Here is a 9674-nt window from a genome sequence, read left to right as displayed (position 1 = left end):
ACTCGAATCCAGCATGAATCGAAGAAGAGCATCATTAAATAATGTGTTGTTCATTTTCTCTATCAAGAAATCAAAACTATCGAAAATTTTATCCAATTTGGCGAAAGAAAAACCAGGAATTCTGCTTTAAATTATTATATGTGTTACGCAGAATGAAAGTTCTTTTTTTGTTAAACATGTCATACTCTCTTGCTCATTGTCTCGGCATTAAGAGACTTTAAGAGAATGAACTACAATACTATAGTGATCTGAGTAACAACCGAGTTTCCCAGCATAAAAAAAGGTTGCAGAAATGTTTCTCGGGTTTTCCACCGGTTGATGTCGCCCATGTCTCCCGACGTTTCGATCCGCACCTTGCTGATCATCCTCAGGGGATCTCCCGAATGCCGTTCTTCGAAAATTTTCCAGTATATATACACTCCATCCGAGGTCAGGTGTAACCTGATTGGTGGACGATTGTTGAGGTTCGTTCATTCATGTTGAGGCATGTTCATTCGGAAGATCCTCTGAGGATGAGCAGCAAGTCGCAGATCGAAACGTTGGGAGACATGGACGACATCAACCGGTGGAAAACCCGAGAAACTTTTCTGCAACTGATACGCCGGGTAAACCTAAGATCATACCTTAAAAAAGGTTGCCTGTTTGTCTGTTCGCTATAAATTTCCATACGACTGCATGGATCGCGACCAGAGTTTGTACATGGAGGTATTACATGCTCCCGTAGCCAGTAGTCCTACTTTCGGTAACGTCCGACGAGTTCTCCAAATTACCGAACCCTGCAAATGCGCTCGGCGCCACCAAGCACCCATTTCACGCTCCCTGCTTACTCTCCCACCTTACGATAACATCCCTGCTCTATCATGTTTGTTTGTCTTTGTGCGAGGTGAAGGCCGATTTGGTGGTATCCAGCAGTGGCACAGCGAGGGGGGGGGGGTTTGGGGGTTAAACCCCGCCCCCCCGAGCTCAGAGAAATTTTTGAGTTTAATTTATTTTACTTAACTGGATTGATATTACTGATATAATAGTGTAAGGATTAATTAAATATCCCTCAGAAAGCCGTAAAACTCACCATTTTGAACCGTTTATCTTAAAATTCCGCAATTTATTAACCTCGCACCTACCGCTTATCCTGGTCGTTAGTCCATACCCCCACACACACCCGTATTAGTTGCACATAAACCCACCCCAGCCTTAAATCCTGGCTGCGCCCCTGGTATCCAGTTCCAATACTGCCTTTTCTTGCGACTTCACCGTTCGTAAGTAAATATCCCATGGATAAGCTTTCTGTCCTTTGAGCCGTGTACGGCATCACGTCGTCGAATCATAGAAATTCATAACGTAACCTCAAACACAGGGCACTCCTTTCGTCAGACACTGAGTAGGCGAGGGAAAAACTCCACAAAAATACAAGAGAAATAACCAAAAGAGAAACAATTGTGTCTAAATTACAAGTCACGTTACATTTAATAGCATTTGAAAGTGAAGATAATCAATGTAAGAACTATTTCAACAATCTAATTTATAAAATCATCGTGTCACGGGTTTTTGTAGACAAACTACTCCGAAACGACCGGACCGATTCCTATGAACTTGTGTATGTACGTTCGGATGGACTAAGAATACGTTTTTAACTATATATCATTCTTTTCCAGAGCCCATGAGGCCCTGGAATGGGCCCTGAATCATCTCCATAAGAAATACAAGTTCGTTTTTAATGCCTGCAGACCTTTTTTCTTTTGCATATTTAAATTAGCGATGATGGTCACACATAGTTAAAACGCATACCATTGGAAAGAAAAAGAAATGTACATTTCTATTCTAGCTATTGATTTCTTTGTAACTATTTCACGCTTTTAAATTACGATATCTATTTCTCGCGAAATCAAATGAAAAGTGAAAACTTTCAAGCGCGCGAAAACGCGACGGCTGAGCGTGAATGCGAGGAAAAGCCCGTGTGACGCCATTTTGGTTCCGCCTACAGCCGTATGAGGCCACCTTGGTGCGAGGATATGAACGCCGTTACGACGCAGGCTGATAGCAGGTAGCAGAGTACCCTGATAGCAGGTAGCGCTTGGCTTAAATAAGGATTATTAATACCCTGCCAAACGAAGTAAACTTTCCGACCATATGCAATTTTAATAGGTGATTATTGAGAGATGTTCCCCTGAGCTCTGTGCCACATGCATGCATTGGTAATCTCAGTCGATGTAAAACTCCTGACTACTCGTATAAAAACTAGGTCCCTATGACGTCACGTGGAGTGGCATCGCATGGGAACCAATCTGCCATTTTTCAAATATATTTAAAATTGACCATTAACATTCGTATAAACTGGGATTTCTAAAACCAAATAATTTGTATATTATGAATAAACTAAGGGTGGGTAACAAATCGCAATCAATGCCTTTCGTTTTCTTTGATGAATGAAACTACCCTATTACGAGAATAAATTTTTGATTCTAAAAAGTAATTGGTAAAATTGCAGCTACAATTACAATTTCCAGTGGGCTAGCCAGGAATTTCGTTTGGGGGGGATGCAAAACAAGGAGGGAAATATTTGAAAAACAGGCCACTAAGTAGAGGGTTTTAAACTAATTGTAACACTTTTCATAATAATAAAAAAACTTCATTTGTCAAAGAAATCTTTTCTAAATTCATCATTTTTCAACAATTTGTTTTCCTTCATAAAGGGAAGTAATTGTGTTTTTATTTATTTTGGGGGGGTCCGAACCCCCCCACCCCCAAGTATTGGCCACTCTAGAGACTGCCTGGCAACTGTCGAATATTGCAGTAAAAATGTGGAATAATTGAGTCATAAGCATTGGTAAAGTTGCAATTTTACTTGCGAGGCATAGCAATTTTAACTGTCGTGACAACTCAAGGGTGTTCATAATTTTCACCCTTGCACACTTATTCTTCTCTACCCTGGGAAAAATAGTGTTTTTTTTACCGGCGTCACATATTAACGGTCATTAGGAAAACATAAAGTACCTAATCACCGTTATCTCGAAACGGATGCTTCAGGCACAATTTTTCTAACAAATCCACCATTTGGTGCTTCTCTCGAATGCGATATGAATCGAAGAAGAGCTTCTCTATGTAATAATACGATGTTAAAATACTTGATCCTTGAAGCAAAACCATTGAAAAATGTAATCCAACTTCTTGAAATAAAAAAACAAATTCTGCTTTCAATATGATATTATTATTCATACATAACGATTTTTCTGTTACATGTTTAAAGTATTCCAGGAAATTTAACACAAAAAAGGACCAGTTTCACAATTAACTAAGCTGAGGAGCATATCAATGAGTACTTAATCATTATTAACGAAAAGTGATATAGAATGATACTCAGGCAAGTAGTCAGATATTGTTTCACTAAGAACTTGGGTATAATGCATGGCCCACTATGAAATTTTGTTATAACTTTAAAGCAAAAGTATACATTTCATTAAATCAGTAATCGCATTGGGAATAAAATCAAATTAATTCTTTGCTATAGGAGTACATAATTAAAAAAGAAAACACAAGAATTTGGACATGCTGCATGTGCGCTTTGTTTATCGATTGTAGCTAGGTAAGTAAAATGTCATGTTTACCACCAATTTGGATTGATTGAATAAAAATAAATTCTTCTGAGAGAAATAAACGGAGAAAAAATTGGACAACTTATTTTTTTTTATAAAATTGACAAATATCACTAAGTGATAAAAAACGGTGAGTTTTACGGCTTTCTGTGGGATATTTTATTCATCCTTACACTATTGTATTAGTAATATCAATCCCATTAAATGAAATGGATTAAATTTAAAAAATTCTCTGAGCTCTTGGGGGGGGTATCTCCAAACCCCCCCCCTCGCTGCGTCGCTGCTTCCACCTGCCCTTCAAGCTAGTCGTACTCCTGGCTCCTTTCGTCACGGAAGACTTTCGTTTACAAGTGAGGTGGGCGTTTCCCTTCTGAGCTTCACACTCGCCCCCCATCCTGAACGATACCCTTCTTCCTGTCATCGTACAACTCCCGGCGCCCGGACTTTAGGAACATTAGAAATTAGGTAAAGCAAGCAAAACGAGATCAACTAGATACTTACTAATGAATTTGATTTTTCACTCAATGTTAGCACAGAACCGAGACTCACTCGTATCCCTTGGCTACCGAGTTTTCACACGTATCAATTCCATCAATTTATTTACTTAACTCTGGAAAAAATTCACTCGTAGACCTTGGCTACTTACCGTCTCATATACATTGTGTGTTAATGGATAAAATTGCTCCGAGAAATAATAAAAAGTTGGGCCAAAATCACCCCAGCTGAAGGTAATGATTAGAACTCACTCAAGCGTTGCCTTTGTGTTCTGTAGCAAACTAAAACTCCAAGTCCTATGCTGGAGGAACTCCTGTATACATTCCCGTTGGATAAAGTGGGTTGAGAAACCAAATTTACGGTTCAGTAAAGGAATAGGTACATAGAACATGAGATGATTTGGACAATTCTATTAAATTCTTCGTTAACCCATTATTCCCAATACTGTATTTAGGGATTTAAACTTCGGTTGTTTAACATTTACCGATTTGTTTCGTTCTAATTAAGATGAATTTTCGGAATACAAATACATCCATTATATTATATGATTTTCATAATGCTGCGAATACGCAACGCTAGAAAAACTCCAGTAAATAAATACAAAAAAGTAATTTCTAAACCTTATGTTACATCTTTTATTTTTTCTCTTGATTTACACACTGGACATATTCGCCGGGAGTTATCAGTATTCCTTCGGAGGAAATTCCCCATTCCGCCTTTTAACGGACATGCTGGGGTATGCCATTTTTCCTAGGGCGTCTCGTGTGTGCGAATCGATTTTTATGCAAAGTGCCATCAGTTATAAAAATACAAATATATGTGTGAAAATGTTGGTGAAAATGACAAAAAATCGAACTAGATATATTTTTTAAAAAGTCGGTAAATCGAAGAAAAAAACATTCTGAAGCAGAAAATTGTTCTGAAAATTAGGATTCAATAATGTTGGGTTTACGCAACGCTGGGGATTAATGGGTTAAAACATTTACGGGTACTCGTCACGTTGAATAAAAACTTTTAGGCTATGTCGCCGCGTGAATTTTTGGGTGGTCCCAACGAGAATCCCTTGAGAAAGCGAAGAGAATCGGTCGGGAAACGTTGGGGCCGCCCAAAAACAAAAACTTGACGCTGCGACATACCCCAAACGTTTTTACTTAATAATCCCATCAAATTTTTTCCCTTAAAATTCTGATTCTTACAAACTTCCACTTCACTATAATCCTCTACTATTTTGAGTCATTCGTTATTATCCCTTTCCGTCTCTTTCAATGCATTGACACCTACAACACATAATCAAGCCATTCCATTCTACAATCACAATTTATTCAATTTGTGCATCAGTGTAATTTATATTGTTTCATAATTACTGTATATTAACAATTATTGTAAGATGTCTGCATAATACCTAGGCGGTGAAGGTGATCAATCATCAAAATGCAGCATGCAATAGGACCGCTTTATGCTCACCATACGGTCATAAATTATTACGCGTGATAACATAATATATGGGCACATTCATGAAAAGGCCTAACTTGCCAACGCTTAGTAACTCCTATACCATATCCACGACATATTATTATTATTATTAAAGTATTCTAACGATTAAGGTAGGTCTCCATGGAGTGCTTACAAAGAATTCCGGGAGCATCCCCTTACATCTTGCACTTCCCTCTTCAGTGCACAATATGACCTAATACCTTTCATTCTATTTAAAAATCCTATTCTTTTCCTTCCCCTCCCTCGTTTACCTAACATTCTTCCCTCCAACACTGTTTTCAACATCCCATCCCCGCAAAGTACTCGCTCCATCCATACTTTCTGCCTTCTCCGTATCTCATCTAAAAGCTGTCTATCCTCACCCACCATGTCCAGCACTTCGTCGTTCCTCTTCCTCTCCGTCCATTTCACCTTATCCATTCTTCGCCACACCCACATCTCGAAGGCCTTGAGTCTTCTCTCGTCCTCCTTCTTGGGTGTCCACGTTTCTGCGCCGTAAAGCGCTACACTCCAGATCAGGCTCTTCACTAACCTTTTCTTTAAATTCTTACACAGTGAACCTCCCAGAAGCTCCTTTCTGTTCATGAACGTCTCCTTTGCTAATGCAATTCTCTTCCAAATATCCTCACAACTGCATCCGTTTTCCTCTAATGTGCTGCCTAAATAGTTGAACTGCTCAACCTGCTCAAGTTTTTCAATTATAACAATGGAAAAAATAAAACCATACAATAAGTTGACACCTTTGATTACATTGATCGAGGCTCAACATTATCCCTGATAGACATGGTATGTGTATAAGCACTGAATTACAATGACATATTTTTTCTGTAACTTTATGCCATTGTGTGTATGAAAGTAAGATTTACAACTTATCTGGATGAGCGGAGATAAATAAAACTACGTACAAGATTCACACAAAATGTGACAGGTTCTAAGACTAATCAGATGACCAAATCAAGGTGACCTTTTAGATAAAATTCCCAAAATTAATCTCTAATTTAAAGATTAGCGTCTCATCCAAATCGAAGCAGGAAAAATTGTCGAAAACGAAAAAAAAATTCGCTCGTTGGCAATATTCATACCGTTCGAACACAATTCTGTCGATCTAATCTGGTCGAAATCTTTACTACCATACGATTTCGCCACATAAAATGTTGTAAAGATTAAAATTATGTAAGGGATTATAAAGTGGCCCGCGCCAAAAAAAAACTTGCTCGATGTAACAAAGTATTGGAAATTGTTTTGTATGTGATTTTTCTCACACATATAAACTAACGGCAACATACCATAATGGGGGGACTTTATTGTGCATGAAAGTAAAATGCCTTTTTAGAAAGAGATATTTATACTTCACTAGCAGGTTTTTATATTGCTGTTCATTCGGTATCTCTTTTATGCCCGGTCAGAGGCATTTCACTTCAATTACGCAAGTGAATGACCCTTTTTATCTCGACTATGGCCCATTTGGAGAACGAAAAATAAAAGCTCATTAAAATATCTTGTTATTGTTATTTGGGAAGCAAAATAACTAGTGACGGGAGAAGTAAGAAAGAAATTATCAGCAGAATAGCCCAGGCGAAGAGTGCATTCCACCAAAAGAGAGATCTGCTTACAGCGGGAAACTTAAATAATTTATAAGAACCTACATCTGGAGTATGCTCCTATACGGAAGTGAGGCATGGACAATGACCGCAGCGGAGAAGGCAAGGATGGATGCCTTCGAAATGTGGTGCTATAGAAGAATGATGAAAATCAAATGGATCGACCGAGTTAGTAACGAGGAAGTCCTGAGAAGAGTAGGAGAGAAGAGAAGCCTCATGAAAACCTTAATAAGAAGAAGGAACAACCTTATAGGCCACATCTTGAGACATGATGGCCTGATGAAGACAATCGTCGAAGGACAAGTGGAAGGCAAGAACGGAAAAGGAAGACCTCGAACAAAATATATGGAACAAGTGAAGAAGGATGTGAAAGAGAAGAAATACGTAGGTGTGAAAAGATTATCTGATAGGAGAATAGAGTGGAGAGCTGCGTCAAACCAATCCTAGGATTGTTGACCAGTGATGATGAAAATATGTTGTGCGATACTGAAATGCAATATTTCAAACTCTTATTGCTTTCCTTTTCAAATGGACAGACCTATGCGATAAACATTAGCTCGCAAGGGTTCCGTAGGCGATAAGGCATGGGAATTTGCTCCTCGGGGAATATATTTTCGTAGAAGGGAGTATTTATACAATGCGTCCTCATTCCACGATATTTAATTACAACTCCAACGGATTCAACGTTAAGCCTACAGCGCACATTGATTTTTTTCTGTCCCTCAGAATGATATAGCTCCAGCCATAAATACTCTACACAGGATTCTTTACTCCCATGGCTCCATTAAATCCCACCGGTCGCAATAAATGGCGACACTCCAGTCGCTAGGATACTAGTCAACATATATTATTATTATTTTTTTCCTTTTCTTGGACTTGTTTAATATATAATATAGTATTTCTTGGAGTTAAGGTCATTTATAAAATAAGTTTCAGCCAACGTTACGATTTATTTTTTAAATCATATTTTATTTTTTTCGGGGTGTTCCACTACCTAAATGTTCCACCACCATTGCATTAGCCGAAAGGTATTTAAATACTCCTTCGAAACACATTTTTTAATTGTGGCCCTCTCAAAAATATTTTATGAAAACTAGCGTTTGAAATTTTCAAATCGACGCCATTTCTCCTTACGCCCCTGAAAAGTTGTGAAAAAAATTAGGCATATGTTCCATTAAGAAAGCCATAAAATGGCGGAAATTGCATTGAAAAATATGTTTTCTATCTCGAGATATTTAAAAAAGGGTGGAAATCGAAATTTCGAGCTAGCTTGCCCTGGTGGGCCTCTAGCGGGCTGGAAGTGTGGGGAGATTAGTCCTATTTGATCCCAAATCCTATGCCCCAAGTCTGGGAAAAATCCGTGAGGGGGGACTTTTCAATCTCTTACTCGCCTATGCCCTTTGCGAGCTTATATATACCTTAGGGAGAGGGGGTTAAGACAGGGAGGAGGTGGTGATGGTGGGAGGGGAAAAGCTAACGAGGAATAGTTTCCTCAAGGTCAGTGGGTTTACTTGCCGAGTCCAGCAGAACTGATAAAAAAAGGAGGAATGGGAGGGGTACAAAAGATCGTTTACTACCCGTACATTTTTGTTGTGACATGCTCTTAAAATTTCTAACTGCTCAAGAAAATCCAACTTTTTACCTTTACATAGATTGTGGAGAACCTTGACATTGAAATCACTGGTATGGTTGCAGCCTAACAAATGTTTAGCAAAATTAGAGGTTAAATCGCCTCTTACCCAACACTTCATATGTTCATTTGCCCTTGTTTTATGGCACGTCCGGTCTGACCAATATACACAGAATTACAATCAGGAAATACAAAAGTGTATCTTCATTATGTTTCCTGTCAACAAGTTCCAACGAGTATTGCCTTCCAACCTTAAAGTGGTATCATGTCTTCCCTTGTTAATAAATTCATTGAATTAGGACTCTCAGAAGATTCAGTGGGACCCGGTCTTATAGCATACTCGCCTTCATCGCGGTCTGGAGCACCACCGACCGTGCGACCCTAGATGGTCAGCAAGCTGGACAGCCGCTTAGAAGAAAGGTTTTTATTGATTGCAGTATTATTATTATAATAATCTACCGATTAAGGTAGGTTTCCACGGAGTACTAAAGAAGTGATCTTGGAGCCTCCCTTCCATTCCTGCACTGCTTCTTCGATTCACTGTAAGGCCTACTCCCTTTCAATCCATCTAAAAATCCTATTCTCTTCCTTCCCCAGAAACAGCGGCAACAGAAATTGGCTTTCTATGGGATGGAATTGGGCCTACTCACCCGTATGTGGGGTCCTTGTTATACTCGAAAAAAGGTTACTTTGACGTCAGACCCACCCGCATTGACTACGACCCTATCAACCGTCGATTTTCGCGCCGTGGGCATTTCGACAATTTTGAGAATATTTTCTTCGGAAATGAAGCGCTATCTAGAGTCCAGGTTTTTGCGTTGTGAAATATTCGTATGGCACTATCTCTGCTATTTTTTTACACAA

Source organism: Ischnura elegans, chromosome 12 (genome assembly GCF_921293095.1).
Source record: "Ischnura elegans chromosome 12, ioIscEleg1.1, whole genome shotgun sequence".
In the NCBI taxonomy this organism is placed as follows: Eukaryota; Metazoa; Arthropoda; class Insecta; order Odonata; family Coenagrionidae; genus Ischnura; species Ischnura elegans.
Note: the sequence above shows the minus strand (reverse complement) of the source record.